The sequence below is a fragment of the Pleurodeles waltl genome, chromosome 9 (genome assembly GCF_031143425.1).
Source record: "Pleurodeles waltl isolate 20211129_DDA chromosome 9, aPleWal1.hap1.20221129, whole genome shotgun sequence".
NCBI lineage: Eukaryota > Metazoa > Chordata > Amphibia > Caudata > Salamandridae > Pleurodeles > Pleurodeles waltl.
This window is the reverse complement of record NC_090448.1, coordinates 915,632,272-915,644,854: the sequence shown is the minus strand read 5'-3', so window position 1 is coordinate 915,644,854 and position 12,583 is coordinate 915,632,272.

The window sequence follows — 12,583 nt, the reverse complement described above, 5'->3', positions numbered from 1 at the left end:
ATCATTGTAAACAAGCTTTATTAATCATGAAGAATTGGAAAATGTAGTAATCTGTCATAATTGCAAATGTATGCCATGATTTCTCGTTTGAAACTGTTTTGCTTAGCTTAAATTTAGTAGAGGCTTTGGCCTAGTTGCCTGGTCTCAAATTCTAACTGCATGGCTTTTCCTTGAACTAATGAAACATATATTCTTGCTTAAAGTTGTATTTTTCCAGCAGGGATGACTAATACACTTATCTCCAAGGTTTCGTACTAGGCCGGTTTCATCCCCTTTGATACAAGGTCAGTTTCTGCAGGTGCGGACAATGAAGGTACAGATACCAAAAATAATTGGCAAACCATGTTACAACTTGTGTTCCAAGGCTCCAAGGACAGTGTATGCATAAGTGAGCGCTAGTAAAAAGGCAATTTTCATTGGACAATTTGAAGCCAACCTATGAACCCTCCAATGGAAGACCCTGCAGAATTTGGAATGTTTCTTACTTAAACCCACTGGACAAAGAGAAGTCAGCCATTTTTTTTCCTCAATGCCAATTTGAAGCCAGATGCCAGACTCCATTTTGGACGACACCCTGATGCCCCCTTCTCTATCCGAGAGAAAGAGACTCTAAGAATTCTCACCCTAGAGACTTTAACTTTGATTTGCCCCGTCTTGCCCATGAAGTAACTTTGCCCCATTTTCCTTGCCGATTGCAAGGAAGCTTGCCCCAACCTTAGCCCCTTTTGAAATCTGCCCCATGCTGATAGAACCGGTACCTGAAGGACGAAGACTTTTCTTGAATGCTGATTGTATTTGGTAAATATGAAAGGATAAATGTATTATGCATTGTGTTTTTCCTTTTAGGTACCAACTGCTATTTTATAGGGTCTTAGCTAGAAGTTTTCCAAATTTGTGTTGACAAAATTCGTTTTGCATGAAGTCCCACATGCCAATGCTAATTAGAGGTTAGTCGAGGGATTTGTTTGATGCACCATGTTGATTTGAAATCTTGTTATGCTGACCAATGTATGAAATTAGTCAAATACAATTAGTCATATTAGTGATTTGTATTGCCATAACTGAGTGTATAATTATCCAGATTTTGCGTAGATTGCGTTTCTTCCGCCACTATGGACAGCTTGCAATGTTCATTTACATATATCATCTGGTTTTGAGACTTATATACATCGTGCTAGCTTTGTTAATATAGGGAAATAAATTCACTAACTTTCAATAAACTGGTGTGGTTATTCATGACTGAAAGGTCATAGTGCGCCGAAATACCTACTGTTATTGATTTTGATATGCTATATTGATCTATTAATTGAGTATTGATTACCGATTGCAATAGTTATCGATTATTGATCTGAGTGACCCGACTATTCTAGGATGAGGAGAGCCCGACTCGGTTAAAAGATTCACCGACCTCCAACGTGTCCACGTACAGGTAATTTACAAGGGCTGGACGCGTTATCAGTAGATGGTAGCAGAGATTGATGGTTTAGCCCTTTGGGACCCCACCTGAACAATAGACTGAGTCAAGTTAGAATTTTCTTTGATAAAACAAGTTGGAGGGATGATGATTCCCTAAGTCCCCAATGACTTTCCCAGGATCTCGGAGCTTGCGAATGGAGGACATGGAGGTGTGAGAATATTTTCGGTGTTTCTAGTGACGGTATGAGTGAAGTTAGGATTTTGCGCTTGCACAGCTTATTGCCACAGATTAATTGAGAAGTTTGTGAGGATTTTTAGGGGGTTAAAAGATATTAGAAGAGTGTTACTCTAAAAGTGTGAGAGTAGGGAAGTCGTCGAACTTCACGTGTGTGTATCGCTTTGTGCAGAAAAATTGTCCACATGGATTTTGATGTTGAGATGGGCCCTGCGAGGTCAAGAGACTCCGGAGTATGTTGAAAAGTGTATGAGACACTTGTTTGATGTTGTGATCTGGTCGGTTTAATAGGTTGATCGGACGTGGTCAGCAAGTCAGTACGAATATTGTGGAGCGAAAGAAAAACTTCAACTTCGAGATTTGACGAATTCTAAAGTGCACTAGAATAGTTCATTGATCAGTTGAGAGTAAAGTTTGCGGGTCAAATTTTGCTTGCGAAAGTGGGAAACCGAGAAAGATGGAATAACTGCCGAGGCTAGTGAAAAATCCCTAAGGTTTCTGAAGCGATGGTATTACCCTTCCTGTAGTAAACCAACAGATCTGTTTTATTATTCTGGTTAGTGCTCGCGTTATATTGCAGAAATTAGTTTGTGAGTGAAGACGAGTGAAAGAGGACAAGCCGCAGGACTTTGTCAGCCGCAGTGTGTGAGTGTGACGTCACTAGGAGCCGCGCTGGGATAGGTCGATTGAAGAGGAGGTTTGCGCACGGATTGGACACAGTCCGCGAAGCGCAACTGGTAGGGGAAAGGCAAGCGAAGAGTATTCTGGGAATTAAAGTCACTTATTGATTACACGTTTAAGAAAAATAAGAGACGGGAAGATGAAATTTTTCAAAGCATTCAAGAGTGCCATGACGGGAGATGTTTATATTAAAGCAAATGTAGGAGAAGAAACACCGCCTGAGGGTACACAAGCTTACATTGTCATTGAAGAAAAGGGTGTAGCACCATGTCTTTGGTTAAAACAATGGTGCAAATTAACAGAGAAGCATGGAAGTGTAGCGTTCCCTATCCACGGGTCGTTTAATCTAAGGGTTTTAGAAAATTTGAGATTTGCGCTATACGACATGAAAGTACCTCCAAGACCAGCACAGTTTGAGGCACTAGCAATTTGGGAGCTAATAGCTAGAAACCAACAACAAAAGAAGTTTGAGACCAGAATAAGAAAGGTAGAAAAGACACTAGCGGATGCTAGATGGGACACCACACAAAAGGTTTGGAGATCAGACGTATTGCAGGGGATTAAATTGTTTCCAGCGATTACCGATGAAACGGAGACGGAAGGAAGGAAAGCTACCTATAAGACAAACAGGAGTCAGTCCAGAGATAGAGAGAACAATAGAAACTCAAAAAGGGGAGACAAGTCAGACGATGAGGAGTTCATTATACAATTGTTGAATGATCGCCCGCCACCATATGTGGAAAGCGAACAGGGCTCAAGCATTAGTACTGCCCCTCCAGAACCAACACAGGGTAATGTAACACCGAATTTGAGGATATCTTAGAGGCCGAGCAGTTCCGAGATGCCTTTTTCACCACAAATACCACAGGTTCGGAGAATATACCCAGACGTGCCTACGTTGAAACCTGCTGATAATTATCAGCCCCAGGTTCAAAGACACTGCTGTGATGAGCATAACATGGGAATGACTTCTGATTCAACGGCGCAGGGAGGACAGAGTTATCAAAGACCAACATTGATTCAAGCTGAATCAACACAGTTCTCGATGCCCCAAAAGCAGACACAAGAAGTGCGAATAATAGAAAGCCAGTTAGGTATGCCAGCAATGATGAACCATAATGTGGGGATTAACATGCCACAGAATTCGGGGAACAGACAGAATCCAGACGCGATATCTCTGCCTATTACTGTAGGTCCACCAGTACCACTGTACATACAAGGAGACCCAAACGTATGTGAACAAGGGGGTAGTAATGACACAGAGTGGGACAGGGAGAAGATGCGTAGACACCACTCCAGAAACAACTCCAATAGCGGCACTGCCAAATGGATCTGGGTCCTTGTCAGAATTCAGTCCAATTCCAATTTGTGCTGCGTTGACCGTGGTAAGGTCACATCCCCCACTATTAGTACCGTTAACCTTGCAGACTGAAACATTACAGAAACCATCAGTGGCAGTTGACGTAACTGCTACACTGATGGGACTGAATGCGCAACAGTTAACACAATGGTTCAACAGCCTGAACTCCCCACAGAGTACATCCAGCGGGAAGGGAGAAGAATACCTGAATAAAATAAGGTTGGGAATGGAGGCAGATGAACTGGTAGAGGGAACAATGGGTTTAAACAGATTAGAATCATACACAGAGGAAGAACTAAGATACATGTGCCCTAGGATTACAAGAGAAGTAAGCAGCATACATAAGAAGTTACAAGAAATTGCAGACAGAAACGAGATTGATATAAGTAAGACTAAACACCTGAGCAGAAGTTACAGGTTAGACTTTGAGACAAAAGATTTTGAACACATGAGATCCGCAGGGATAAAAACACACCTTAAAGAGATACTGCAGAGTGCACAGGTCTGGAGATGTTTAGACAAATGGGAAAGCAGGTGGGTTAAGAAAAAGGACAAAAAGAAAGAAAGTACTCCAGAGCGGAATGAGAAAAAACAACAGAATGACGATCTGATAACTATGTTACCAATGAGAGAGACAGCAGGGGGAAAACTTGTACATGTACCATGGCACAGGTGCCATATTCAATCCTTTACGGATGACTTTCCCAAATTGAGAGAGAAGCCGATTGAGTGGTATCAACAAACAGATAGATTTGTGAAACTCGCGAAATGTCTCTGGGAAGACCTGAATACTCTATTAGAAATTGTGGTTCCGGCAGATTTGTGGGAAGATTGTAAAAGGGCTGTAGGTTGGCCGACAAGTGAACCAGAGAGAGATAGGGACACAGGTGCGCCATCACCTACGGTAATGAGCTTGTACCACAAGGTGATCGAGCACTTGAAAACCAAGGTTGCGTCAAAAAACGTGGATTGTCAGAGGATTGACAGGACAGCCCAAGAGGTTAAAGAATCTATACATGCGTACTACGAGAGATTGTTGAAGGCGTTTAAAAATTACAGTGGCACAGAGACGATTGAGGCAAAAGACATGCTCCATTTTGTGTTCAGGTTTGTGGAAGGGCTGAGACCCGAAATCAGCCAGATGATTAAAATGCATTTGATTTGTTGGCAGTCAAAGTCGATCGATGAAGTGTTGAATTATGCCAAATACTGCAGTGATGAGATTGAGACAAAGCAGAAAAGATTGAAAGAAAAGGTGATGGTGATGCAGCTTAGAGCAGCTCAGACAGGTTTGCAAGGTTTTCAACAACAGATGCCGCAGCAGCAGCAACAGGGAAACGCTATGTTTCAGCCGCAGATGAGAGGCAGAGGCCGAGGAGGTTTTGTGAATAATGGTCCTGATTTGAATACCGTTATGATTCCAAATGGTATACAGGCAATGAAGAAGGTGATGCCGTGTCACACGTGCGGAATCGTCGGGCATTGGAAACGGGAGTGCCCAATGATGGTGCAGGAGGGTGTAGGTCAGCAAAACAATGATGTCAATGCATTTCAGACTATGGGAGGACCAAAATTGAGGGGTCCGAATCCAAATTTCCAAAACAATATAAACCAGCTGCAGGGTTTACAACCCATGCAACCGCAACAGGTGCAAATGCCCTGTGTGCAAATGGCACAATTGCAGCCAATACAACAGCAGTTTCCTATGGTACCTAATCAGCAAATGCAAATACCCCTAGCACCAATGAATCAGCAGCAAGCAATGCTTCCTCAACAGGTCACGGGTCAAGGAATGAATCAAAATGACACAGTACACCAGTTCCCATTACACAGTGAGGATGGAATAAACGATGCATGGGAGAGTGAAAGTTCAGATGAGGAGGGAAATTGTATGCTTGCAGCATCTTTGGAAGTTGATCAAAAGGGCCCGTATGTGGAGGGAAGAGTTATGGGTCATCGCGTTTCATTCTTAGTTGACACAGGAGCTACACGTTCCACTGTTAGGAGCAGTGAAGTACCAAATTTGCCACTTTCAGGGAGAACAGTACAAGTAGTGGGAGTAGCAAGTAGGTACCTGACGAACCCAATCACAGACCCAGTGCAAGTTAGAATTGAAAACTATCAAGGGTCACACAAATTTGTGGTATGCGACTCAAGCCCGATATCACTGTTAGGAAGAGACTTATTGTGCAAATTGGGGTGTTCGATTATGTGTTCAAACAATGGAATTAGAATTCAGACAAGCAGTGATGGGGAAGAAGAGGACAGCATAGGAGGAGATGAAATGGAAACAGTCGATGAAGAGTACCCCCTGATTATCCTTTATCCAATGATCACTGAGGCAGACATTCCTGCTGAGTTACAAGAAACAGTTGGAAAGGAAGTGTGGGATATGACAGGGAAAGAGGTAGGATTGGTGAAAGGAGTGGAACCAGTGAAAGTGACTGTAAAACCCAATGTAACCTTTCCCCAGACCCCTCAGTACCACATGGCACAAGACACCCTCATAAAAGTTGCCCAAGTCATTGATGAGTTTGTAAAACAGGGAGTACTGAAAGAAGTATTGAGCAGTCCATGTAATTCGCCATTAATGGGACTAATAAAACCCAGTGGGAAAGTCCGAATTGTTCAGGATTTGAGAAAAATAAATGACATAATAATAAAATGTTGCCCTGTAGTACCAAATCCGGCTGTGATCATGTTTCAAGTTCCTTGTGATGCTGAGTGGTTCTCAGTCATCGACTTATCACAAGCATTCTTCTCTGTGCCTCTTCATGAGGACAGCCTACTTCTCTTTTGTTTCAAATTCCTAGACAGAGTCTACAGTTGGTGTCGAAACCCTCAAGGGTTTTCGGAATCACCATCGATTTTCAACCAGATTCTAAAGAAGGATCTGGAGGCGTTAGAATTACCATTCGAGTCAACCCTAGTACAGTACATTGACGATTTGTTGATTGCATCCAAAACTGAAAGTGACTGCACAGCCGACACCATTGCCCTACTGAACCATTTGGGAAGGAATGGACACAAAGTGTCTCCTTCAAAATTACAGTTCTGCCAGAAGAAAGTGAAATATTTGGGTCACCAAATAGAGAAAGGGTCACGGAGAATAATGAAGGAAAGAATAACAAGTGTACTCCAAATGAGTCCCCCAAAAACGAGGAGGGAGGTGAGGAAGTTTTTGGGAATGGTGAGCTACTGTCGCCAATGGATTCCCAACTTCTCAACTCTAGCAAAACCTTTACTGAAACTGACCCAGAAAGTTGCACTGGATGAAATTGAGCTGAAAGGAGATGAGATGGATGCTTTTATTGAATTGAAAGAATGCATGTGCAGGGCCCCCGCTTTAGGTAGGCCTGACTACACAAAGCCTTTCACATTGTTTTGTCATGAACGTGATGCATGTTCCTTGTCTGTTTTGACCCAAGCCCATGGTGGCGTAAACAGACTAGTAGCATATTTTTCAGCTACTTTGGATCCGGTCGCAGCAGCACTACCAGGGTGCCTGCGTGCCGTAGCCGCAGTTGGTATCAGCCTCACTCAGAGTGAAGGAATAGTGATGGGACACCCATTAACAGTCATGGTCCCTCACTCAGTCGAGATACTTTTGACATGTTCCCAAACACAGCACATGACTGGTGCTAGACTCACAAGGTATGAAACAATAATTCTGGGATCACCTAACGTGCAGCTGAAAAGGTGCACTACATTGAATCCAGCAACCTTGTTTCCCAGTGAGAATGCCGAAATTGAGAACGCTGAAGACATCGAGCACGATTGTCTTCAGGTGACTGAATTTTGCACCAAACCAAGACCTGATATCAAAGACACCCGGCTGGAAGAGAATGATCAAATTATTTTTGTTGATGGTTCATGTTTAAGAGATGCACTGGGAATATTAAAGGCAGGATATGCTGTATATACTGTGACAGGTGTTCTGGAAGCATCTTGGCTCCAAGGAGTTTACTCTGCACAAGTAGCAGAATTGGTGGCCCTTACTAGAGCTTGCCAACTTTCCGCATTGATGAAGGTTACCATTTACACTGACAGCCAGTACGGATTTGGAATAGTGCATGACTTTGGACAATTGTGGTCGCAGAGAGGCTTCATGACCTCTTCAGGATCACCAGTGAAAAATGGTGAAAGAATAAGAGAATTGTTACATGCAATTCAATTACCAGGAGAAGTGGCAGTGGTAAAATGCAGTGCACATTCAAAGGGACAAGACTATGGGGGTCATTCTGACCTCGGTGGTAAAAGGCTCTTACCGCCGGTCAGAAGACCGCCATCATACCGCCGCGGCCGCGGTTAACCGCCACGGTCATTTTGACCCACAACTGCCAAACCGCCAAAAACCCGACATCCACTGAAGGCCGCCTCATCAGCGGTCAGCGATAAACTGGAGATGACCAAACCTCCACCGTCACGCCAACACAAACACGCCCATGCCATTACGACCCACGAATCCACGCGGCGGTCTTTCAACCGCGGTATTCCATTGGCGGTACACACCGCCGTGGTCAAAATACACACACATTTACAAAACACTACCACATTGGACAATTCGAAATACACACACCTGATACACATACAAACACCACTCCCACACACCCAACACAATATAAAACACAAACCCACAACACCCACAAACCCCCACAAATCGAAATTCAGAGACAAGGCGCAATACACAGAGAGAGAGCACAGGGAACGCAAAGCACAACACACACAGGAACCCAACATCATCACCCACACCACATCTACGCACAAAACACCACAGACCACCACACTCATCACCACAAACACCACCCCACACCTCATCCACACCACCCCATGGCACCCCAAAGACACCCCAGGTTCTCGGACCAAGAACTCAGGGTCATGGTGGAGGAAATAATGAGGGTAGAGCCCCAGCTCTTCGGCACACAGGTGCAGCACACCACAATAGCCAGGAAGGCGGAGCTATGGCAAAGGATCGTCGACAGGGTCAACGCTGTGGGACAGCATCCCAGAAATCGGGAAGACATCCGAAAGCGCTGGAACGACCTACGGGGGAAGGTGCGGTCGATGGTGTCAAGACACAACATCGCTGTGCAGAAGACTGGCGGCGGACCCCCACCCACTCCACCCGAATTCACAGCATGGGAGCAAGAGGTCTTGAACGTCCTGCATCCTGAGGGCCTCGCTGGAGTAGGCGGAGGAATGGACTCTGGTAAGTCTAATCTCAACTACTTCACCCCCCCCCAACCACCAGCATGCCAACCCACACCCCCACCCTCAACCCCAACCCCCCAGCACACATCCTCCCTGTTAATGTCTCACCAGCACAACCCACCCAACCCAACACCAACCCCTGAATGCCAACACAAACCATGGACACCCATCACCTAAGCATGACCACTGCACATACCCATCCCCCCCCCAAACCACCCTCACAACTCCTCCCACAAGGGACTGCCAGCACTGGGGGTCAAGGGCACCCACAAATCGCACGCCATGGCACACACAAAAGCAATAACCATACTCTTTTACCTCTGCAGGGCCCGAACGCCAACACACCGGCCAGGAGGGTCCAGATATGTCCATCCCACCCCCAGAACAGGCCCCCAGTGATGACAGCAGCTCTGTCGACCTAGAACCTGATGACCAGCCCGGACCATCGGGGACCTCTGGACAGTCGGTTACCCTCAGTCAGCCACAGGCCACAGCAGACCTACCCCCCTCTGGAAACACCAGCACAGCACCCACCCAGCGGGCCCATGCTTCTGTCTCCAGGACAGGTCAAGCAGCGGTGTGTCTACCAGTACAGGGCACCCAGGGTAACCCACAACCTCAACAACAACAGGGACCTGGGGGCAGTGGTAGTGGGCACACCGTCCAGGGGACAGAGGCCCAGGAACAAAGGGGAACTGGGAGGGCTGCTGTGCGACAGAGGGAGGACAGGCCTAGGGAACCCACTGTCCAAGAGGCCCTCACCACCATCATGGGAGTGTACCACCACTCCCAAGAGACGATGGCGACAGTCCTGGCCAGGTTGCAAGAGATCCTGCTTCTGCATGAGCAACAGAATATGGGGTTCCGGGAAGAACTGCGCAGCATCAGTTCCGCAATGGGTACAATGGTGGTGGCACTCAACCAGATTGTCACCACTTTGCGGGACCATGTGGCCCCCCAAAGGGCCCCTGCCACTAGCATGGAGGAAGAACAGCCCACCACCTCCGCCGGCGCTAGTGGTCAGGATGCTCCGACACAACAGCAACGGCCCACCCGGACCCCACCCCCTGCAGAACAAGAACCACCCGCAAGAAAGGCCTGAGATCTAGGAAGAAGACAGAGTAGGATGTCAAGACCCCCGCCATGCACGGAATCCCCCGGATGTCATCCCACTGACCACTTGTTCACCCTGTCCAACCTTGAACTGCCCCTGCTTCACCTTCCACAGGCATATGGACAATGGACCTGTAGGAACGACAGTCTGGACACTGCCATGGACATGCCTCCACCATCACCCATCACCCTTTTTGAACTATACACCTATCTTAAACTTTAATAAACACAATTATTGCACAAAAACCAACTGGATTCTGCTATCTATTTATTTAAACCAAATGTATTCGAGATAACCAACAAAACATTCCTATTAACATTGTGATGACAACATACCAGTGTCACACAGCGGTAGTCGATGGGGAAAAAAACCAGAGGGCACTCCGTGGGGATCAGATCACTGAAATAGGAAGTGAAATACACAACTAAGTTACCATACATTGGGGTGAAAGGTCAGACAGTAGAGAGCCTCTACAGTTACAGATATATTACAATGCAGGAGTAGATTCTTACCTGTGTGTCACTGGAAATACTGCAGTATGACTCTGTCCCTGTTGTCTGTGTCGTCCTCTTCGTCTTCAACCTCTTCACTCTCCGCAGGCTCCACAGTGGCCACAACACCACCATCTGGACCATCCTCCTGCAGGAAAGGCACCTGTCGTCGCAAAGCCAGGTTGTGAAGCATGCAGCAGGCCACGATGATATGACACACCTTCTTTGGTGAGTACATTAGGGATCCACCTGTCATATGCAGGCACCTAAACCTGGCCTTCAGGAGGCCGAAGGTCTGCTCAATCACCCTCCTAGTACGCCCATGGGCCTCATTGTACCGTTCCTCTGCCCTGGTCCTGGGATTCCTCACTAGGGTCAATAGCCACGGCAGGTTGGGGTAACCTGAGTCACCAATTAGCCACACACGCTGTCTCTGTAGCTGTTCCATCACATATTTCGCATGACGTACACGTCATGCACTGACCCTGGGAACTTGGCATTTAAATGGGAGATGTACTGGTCAACCAAACAGACCACCTGGACATTCATCGAATGATATTTTTTTCGGTTCCTGTACACCTGTTCATTGTCTTTTGGGGGAACCAAAGCCACATGGGTCCCATCAATGGCACCAATGATATTGGGAATGTGTCCAAGGGCATAGAAATCACCCTTCACTGTAGGCAAGTCACCCACCTCAGGGAAAATGATGTAGCTCCGCATGTATTTCATCAGGGCAGACAACACTCTGGCCAATACCTTTGAAAACATAGGCTGAGACATCCCTGATGAAATGGCCACTGTAGTTTGAAATGATCCACTGGCAAAAAAATGCAGTACTGACAGCACCTGCACTAGAGGGGGAATCCCTGTGGGTTGGCGGATGGGTGACATCAAGTCTGGCTCCAGCTGGGCACACAGTTCCTGTATAGTGGCACGGTTGAGTCTGTAGGTGAGTATGACGTGTCTTTCTTCCATTGTCGACAGGTCCACCAGCGGTCTGTACACGGGAACATTCCTCCGTCTCCTCGCAAGTCCCAGCGGACGGTGCCTAGGAAGGACAACATGGAGCACAGAGTCAAGCAACCCACAGGTAAGTGCCCACAGCATGCACAGTACACGTATCTCTCGGTATTGAATGGCCAGTATGAATGTCGGTGCAAGGCCTAGCCATGTGTGATGCAGTAGGAATTAAGCCATGTGGGCCCTTGAAATGGCGGCTTCCTGACCTGTGAAGTGTGACAATGTGAAGTGAGGTCATTGCGCTGGCGTGGCACACCGTGGCGGTAGGCGGTCGCAGTCCACGGCGCAGAGCCGCATTGGACAACATTGAACCCTATGGGTTTCAGGAGCCAATGATGGTGAGCGCCGGCGGTCGTGGTACGCACCATCGCGGTACGCACCGCCGCGGCCGTAACCGCCATTTTCTCTATGCTTAATCACACGAGACCTGAGCATCCACAGGAGAGGACCTATACTGCAAGTGCTGCTGTGACCTCGGTCTGGAAGTGACAATGGCTGCTGCGACTGGGGAAAGGGCCCCCGCCTTCAGTTCCGAGGAGTTGGAGAAGCTCGTGGACGGGGTCCTCCCCCAGTATGCGCTACTCTACGGTCCTCCAGACCAACAGGTGAGTACACGGGGGCAATGCATATTGCCCAATGCCTGGGTTGAGTGGGGAGGATGTACGATGGAGGGGAGGGCAGCGAATGACGAATGCATGGCACGACAGATGAGAGCATGTGCCACATGGCAAGGTTGGGGAGGGGGGGGCCACTCACATCGAGCATGCAGAAAAGTGATGATGTTTCTCTTCCCCCCCCTGTACATGTCACATAGGTCAGCGCCCATCAGAAGATGGAGATTTGGCGTGCCATCGCCAAGGACGTCCGGGCCCTGGGGGTCCACAACAGAAGGGGCACCCACTGCCGCAAGAGGTGGGAGGACATCCGCCGCGGGAGCAGGAAGACCGCCGAGGCTCTGCTGGGGATGGCCTCCCAACCTAGGAGGGGTGCCAGTCAGACCTTGACCCCCCTGATGTCCCGGATCCTGGCGGTGGCCTACCCCGATTTAGATG